At 38.0% G+C, this 7,504-nt stretch overlaps 1 pseudogene; it reads right to left on the bottom strand.

Moving 5' to 3' along the window:
• Nucleotides 1–3,237: 3,237 nt before the first annotated feature.
• Nucleotides 3,238–6,867, bottom strand: LOC137736060 (protein trichome birefringence-like 5; annotated as a pseudogene).
• Between the last annotated feature and the right edge of the window lie 637 nt (nucleotides 6,868–7,504).

Genomic DNA, 7,504 nt, shown 5'->3' with positions numbered 1-7,504 from the left:
ATAGGGAACAAAGCCCTTCCTTGCATGGCAAGGAAGGGAGACACAAGGAAACACACGACAATGTCCTAAGGTTGCAAGGAATGTTGTTTTTGTGTTCTAAAATGCGTAGGAGTCTTCAATGATGCTTAAACATGAGGTCTTTTAGGATTTAACTTTCCTACTTCAAGTCTTTAATTTCGTCCATCCTCTTGGCTCCAAGCATATGATATCCATTCCAATCTCTAATTTGCTCCAAAAGGCTCCAAAAGGCATCATTTTGCATACCTTGCCCTTAGAACCTGAAAACACACAAAAGAAGCATAAAGGACTAAAATAACTAGAGAAACATAACGTAAATGCACAAGAACAAGCCATTTAAGTCGCATGAATATACTCCTATCAGCTACCACCATCGACTTGTATGGGTCTCTTTCCCTTCACATTTTGATTTATGTTTGTGGACCCCACGTCCACATCTAAAGTGAGTGGGGTATTTTCTAGGCCAAATCGGATAAATGATCCCTGTGGTCATAAGGTATTTGGAAGATAGCTCTTGTGCTAAAAAAACTCGGATTTAAACCCTTGTGGTATACTCCGTTAGCAAATTTAGTCCAAAAGTGATTTTTCTGTTAACTATCTATTAATACATGGGTAAAATTGTACCTTGATGTGTAAACCCTATTATTTACCCTATTAAAAAAAAAAAAACCAACCAAACAAAACAAACCCAGAACCTTACCAAGGAAATTTCAGTATAAACTAACCAACCAGTAATGTAGATCAGGTGCTTTGCATTAGTAATTGCATCAAAGATGTCTTCCTAGCATCTGTGGGGCTCGTAACGTTTGCATCCAGCAATAGGAATTTTAGGAATAAATTTATCTGGAATACGAGCATCTTGGTAAAGGGAAACCTTACACCCTTGTCTTTGTGAGAAAAATGTAAACGGAACTCCAGAAAACTTAGGACTCCTTATACCCTTGTCTCTATGGACAGTGATCATACGAAGGTGGGTCAGGGGTGAAGATGTGGAGTGGGTTTGGGGAGAGAGAAGGGATGGGAGGTGAAGAGGGAGGAGATGGAGAAGTGGGTTACCCCGGGGGGGGGGGGGGGGGAAGGTTTTGGGTTTGTGGGTTTGTTTTGTTTGGTTGGTTTATTTTTTTAATTTTTTTAATTTTTTAAAATAGGGTAAATAATAGGGTTTACATGTCAAAGTACAATTTTACCCATGTATTAATAGATAGTTAACGGAAAAATCACTTTTGAACTAAATTTGCTAACGGAGTACATCACAGGGGTTTAAATCCAAGTTTTTTTAGCACATGTGCTATTTTCTGAATACCTTATGACCACAGGGATCATTCATCCGATTTGGTCTATTTTCTACTTGTTTGATATTGGTGGGACAAGTGTCTATGGGTGGGATGATGGATAGCTTATAGTCACGGATTAGTGCAAGTTGGCTTTGGGATGCTAAAGTTTTGTCAAAGCAGATGGGGTGTTCAGAAGGACTAGCTTGGGTTAAGCAATTTTGGGTGGTTGGGTTTAAGGTAACATGTTGGTGAGGGTTGGAAAGAGTATCAAAAGCCCTATCAAGGAAAGTGGTTGGAGTCAATTGAAAAGGACCGTTCCAAAGAAGCTCTAAAGAAGATTGCTCAATGGTTAACATACCAGGTTCAAGATTTTTTTACGTTGCTTTGTGTAGTGTGTTGCTATTACTAGTCAAACTCAATGCCTCGGGAGGCACATTGTTTTGTTCAAAGCGTTGAAAACTGACCTGCTTAATATCCAAAGGTCTTGACGATTCCACCTCTCGGTCCTCTCCTTCTGAGTCAACTCGTTCCTGTGGGTGCACACCGTACATACTCCCCTCTTCCCTCTCCGACCATCTTGTCCCGTGAGGTTCATCTGCACAAACAGTTGAACTCGTGGCTTTCATCATTGGCTTTGCTGGAAACAGAGGTGTCGTACCTTTGATATAGTCGGTGGCAAGGCTAGTCCCATATGATAATCCTTCTCGAACCATCACCGGGAAAAGTGGGCGAATACATTGGTTGTCTGGGCGATTGACATGCCCCAGTCTACCGCATCTAAAGCATAATCGTTTTAAACCTTCATACCTGAGCCTTATCAAGGACTTAGAACCATCCTTGTGTGGGAGTCGGAACCCAATCGGTAGTGGCATATTGGTATTAATATTGACCCTCATCCGAAGATAGCCTCTTGTACCGGTGGCAATAGGGTCTTCCACCATGATTACATTGCCAATCCGCTCCGCAGTGGCATATTAGCTTCGTGAAAAAATGTCGTAACTGTTGACCAATGAATTCTTCCTGCACTGAAAGGTACTAGCTAGCATGCATGGTGGTATTGGCGTTGGCTCTTTTGAATAAAAAAAAAATTATAATTTTCAGGGAAACACAGGAGAGATATATCTTTCAGTTTCGAGCAATTATTCTTTTTTGTTATATATGGTAATCATTTAATTTTCGATTTAAATTATTATGATTTGTATGACCAAGTTTTTTTTTTTTTTTTTTTTTGTGAAACGATAGATTTTGTTATAATAGATATTACATTAGGTTCTGACAGGGTTCAAACACCCCGTCATGCAATGACTCAACATCTGTCCACCATTGTGATAAAGGGTCACTTGCATGACCAAGTTAGCAATACTACAATTTCACTTTACTCTTCAAGCCCTTTGTAATACATAAATTGATTGAAAATGATATCTTCTTAAGGAAGTATTCTAGCATTGATTAATGGTGAGAAACATTTTAAGGTGCCCACTTTAGAAACGCTGAAGAAGGTAATACTCTTTCCATATAAGAAAAAAAGTGCATTACTTTGACCATTGTTACATAAGATGAACACAAGCTTTTGTTAGCACCGATCACCCCTTGCCTTGTTGGCTGGTTTTCAAGAAAGAATTTTACTTTGAACAATGCTTAACTCACTGCAAATTCTCTTTTATCTGTAAATCACAGTCTGTCAAACGTTTTTCAAATAGTGACTTGGTTGCAAATAAAGAATGACTTCTTTGTAAGTAAAGAATGACTTGTATCTCGGACAAGAGTTGGCCTACAACGAAAATACGTACACCACCAATGGATTGGTGCGTGGGATCCCTGTACCCCCGAACACTCTCCTCTTCTACTCCGATTTAACTGATTCTTGGTCAAGTAAAAGAAGGCAGATATGTAATAAGTATATAGTAATTACTGTCGTGGTAAAATTAGAAAGCCCTATGAAATTTTACTCTGAGTAGGTCTGCTGTAAAACAAAAGTGGCATAAATGAGCTCGTTCCATGTATCAGGGACCCCAGGAACACACCAGTGGCTGCAGTCTTGGATCTTGCGGAAACATTTTTTCCAGGGGTTGCATTCTTGCCATAGATCGATGGATGGCCATCATTGCGGAAATTGGTCAACCTTGTCACGTTCAGTAGCCTCACAGGAATCCGCATATTGTGTACCTCCACTATATCTTCGTTTCCAAAGGATAGTCATCAAGTATGGCTCCACTTACGACTGGTTCTTTTTCTCCATTGCAAACCCCACCTGAATCCCAATTTCCACCTCTGCTTTCAAGAGCTTGCAATTAAGAGAGAAATAAATCAAACACGGGAGTTTCTAGTAGGCTCTGGTGTGCTGTTCACTAGAACATGGTAGAACTTTTGATCAAACACTTGCCATAATAAATTAAATTAATGCCAAAGTAATTGTTCCTTCTCTTAAGTACTTAAGAATTTGTTATAATTGTTTAATTATCCCAAAATTTGGTTCCGTTTGTCATTATATCAATTTAAAGCGGGGGACCACCTAAATCATCCATCATTCATCAGAACTCCACAAAAAAACAAAAAAAAAAAAAAAAAAAAAAAAAAAAAGAAAAAAAAAAGGGAAATTGTAGCAATGGTTTCTTAATTTTAATCCACTTGGAGTAATGGTTCCTCAACTAAAAATCCGTGACTATTGGTCTCTTGACTCATCAAAACATGCAGCTGTGGTCATTTTCGTCAACTTCGTCAGAACTTCCGTCAAAATGAGTTATGTACCACGCACGTGACGCTAAATCAAGGGGCAAATATAAAAAATTAAATGAGAAAAAAATGTAGTAATAGTCCCTCAACTTTAACCCAATTGGAAGAATGGTCCCTCAACTTTAACTCAGTTAGAGCAATGATCTCTCAACTTTTCAGTTAGAGCAATGATCTCTCAAATTTAACTCAATTGTAGCAATAGTCCTTCTAAGATGACTCATTTTGATGGAGTTGACAAAAAAGACCATAGCTGCATGTTTTGATGAATTAGGGGAACAATGATCATAGATTTTTAGTTGATGGACTATTGCACTAATTGGGTTAAAATTAAAAGATCATTTCTACAATTTTCTCAAAAAATATTTGACAAAAAAACCCGGATTCATCTTTTACCTTTTTTGTTGGAATTTTGACCAGAAATGCAAATTACATAAAAATACTTTCTGCTAGTCGTCTCATATGAACTGAACAAAAACTGAAAGATGAAAGGATTAAGTAGTTGAATATAACCGAAATGGACAGAAGAGTAGCCACGATAGAAGACCACCAGCTTTGATGGATTAATATTATGGTCAATCCAGTTTGCCCATGTCCTCATAGCCCTTCTATAGGCCTCAGCTGCATCAAGCTTTGGATAAAGATAATCTCCCTCTTTATAGTAGTTTTTCCTGTGAGAAATTAACTGTCATATTACAAAAGTAAAAATGGCCTAAGAGTTTATGCACGCTCAACCAGACTACGTCTCATCTATATAAGCCAACCAAGTAAATTTGTTGGTAAGAAATGCAAGGATATGATATGGATGATCTTATGTTTTCAATCACACAAAAAAAAAATTTAAAAAGGAAGAAACACCCAAAACAAACCAAAGTGGTTAACACCCCTGAATGAACCACAAAAAAACTATATTCCAATTTGCAGAACAAATGCAAGAAACTACGTTATATCAGGTAAATATGAGAAAAGCTTGCAGGCATATCCTCGAATAGTTTTTCCATTAGTCCCACCAATGGCCAGTGTTAAAGACAAGAATATCAGCCCTCTTCCAACGTTCAGCTGTATTGTCAATTTGATCTATAGAAAGAGTTGGACTAGAACTCCCTTGAGCATTAATGCGGACTCCTTCGTTCACGAGGAAATGTGACCTCATATACTCTACGTACAGTCATAGTCCTGTTCAAGATTATCAGATACGTACCCTCACAATCACTAACTACCCATTGATCCATTGACTCCACAAAACTAAGTTGACCTAAAAACGACTATGATGTAATTCTGCATGCTGAATAAGGGAAGATTGGATTTAATTTAGATAATTTCAGCCAGAATCAAATATTGTGATGTCAATCCTTAAACCAAATATGGAGTGTCTGTGACAAGTTGTGTTCCAGAAGGTAAGCTTTCAATCAAACGTGGTAGAAGCCAATTTAGAATTATCAAACACGCGCACGGATGCAAGTGTGAACATGCCCGCACATGCACATACATAGATTTAGCATGTTCAGTGAAAAGTAGTTCTAACTTGTAAGTAACATGAATTATACATTTGAACCTATCCAAATAGCTAATGGGGAAGCTTGCAAGTATACAAAATAATCTATGCTTGAGAAAGCAACAAGTTATCAAGTAAAAACTTCCTCAAGTGCAAACTATAAATGTGTTTCAGGAAATGGAAAATTAGGGGCACAAGGATCTAAATTACCTCGAATTTGAAAACAAAGCAGCCTTTTCCCTTACTTAATTTGTGACCATAAATTTCACGCTTTCTGCTCTTTTTATGCAAGCCTTCACAGAGGAGGCAAAGGATTGACTCGAACTGGTCCCGACTGATGGAATCTCCTACCAGCATCAACCTTTTACCTCGTAGTCTCACCAAGCTATCTGTTGCATTAAACCTATGAGTGATAGTGAGTGTAGAAACAAAATGTATCTCGAACAAATTGATAAATTTTCATTAACAAGGAGACAAATACAACCAAAGTTAAATGAGAGGCTATGATAATTATTCAAATTCTGAAATAAATAGATATTAGGAAATCTCGATATTGTTTCGGTGAGCATGTTACAAAGATTACATTGAAATAAGGCTGGAAGTGGAACTGGCTAGTTACATTGCACTGAGGCTGGACGTAGACCAGTAGCACAAAAAACTTGAGGACTACGCAAAACATCACTCTCTCTAAAGTTGTAGTCAGGGGGCCAAACGACACTGCAGAATTGAACGAACCAAACTGAGCAATCATGATATCTCTAGACACCATTTGTAATCGATTTCCCATAACATCATCTGAAAGTTCAATTTGTAAATATAATCCGTAAACTACACATTGCAAAAATATCCAATTTTCAGCCTTATAAATTGTATGTACTGGTCAATATTTTCCATGGCAGTTAAAATATATGGCATGGCTCATTTTTGGCAAGGAGATGTTTCAATCCTTCAAATCCGTACAAGGATAGATGTGCATCATTCATCACTGGCTGTACAAGGAAGATCTCGATAAAGGGAAACTTAGAAAACTTAAGATTTCTTAAAACTATATAGATAACTAGCCCCTACCAAAATGTCCCGATCACCTCACATCACATCCCTCGTCCGCGCAGTCAAACCACCAGTTGCCATCCATGGGCATCACCTCTGTAATCAGATCACCACAACTCTTTAAAATCACCTCTATGTAATCAGATCCTGATCCAGTTCACCACTCTAATCAGATCCTGATCAGGTTCCAATTTCAATTCGTTGCACCGTTTCACCAAACTCAACATGCTGTCCAAGGGATCATGTCTTTGAAGAGCGGTTCTAGCTTTAACTACCTCCTATGATCCTATCACATCCCATGATTCCCTTGATTTATATGATGTGCCTAATTTTAGAGAATTATTTATAATGTCACGAAGTACAATTTCATGCAGTTAAAAAAAAAAAATTACTTAATGGGATTCCAAAATTCATATTCTATCACTGGCAAGTGTTTTAAAAAAACTCGCTCCAAGGTGCGCCTAGGGGTTTTTGGGGGCAGCGCTGCAACATTTTTGCTTTTGTTTTGAGAGAGTCGAAGAAATACTCGCCTAATCTTCATCGGAGAACACATGGGCAACTGAGGCGCGCTTAAGGCATCGACTGGACATCTCTTTTCCTTTTTTAAGTTGCAGAAACCTGGAATTTTTGAGTTGCAGACCATGAAAACCAGCAAAGGAGATAAAGAAGATGAAGAAGACGGCTAGGTTGGTTTAGGTTGAGTTTGTTTTTTCTTTTCTTTTTTTCTTTTTAAAGCTTAAACTGACCCTACTTTACTAACATTTATTACCCCACTATCTTCACTTTTTTATTTTTAGTATTTTTTTTAAAACTAACCCTACTTTAGTGACATTTATTACCACACTATCTCATTTCTCTCAAGGTTCTAAAAGACTCTAGGTGCTAGCTGGAAGACGGGCTGAGAGGCCTAGCACGTAGGTGACGGACTGGGGTCTAG

The sequence above is a fragment of the Pyrus communis genome, chromosome 6 (genome assembly GCF_963583255.1).
Source record: "Pyrus communis chromosome 6, drPyrComm1.1, whole genome shotgun sequence".
In the NCBI taxonomy this organism is placed as follows: Eukaryota; Viridiplantae; Streptophyta; class Magnoliopsida; order Rosales; family Rosaceae; genus Pyrus; species Pyrus communis.
Note: the sequence above shows the minus strand (reverse complement) of the source record. Positions and strands in the feature narration are given on the sequence as shown.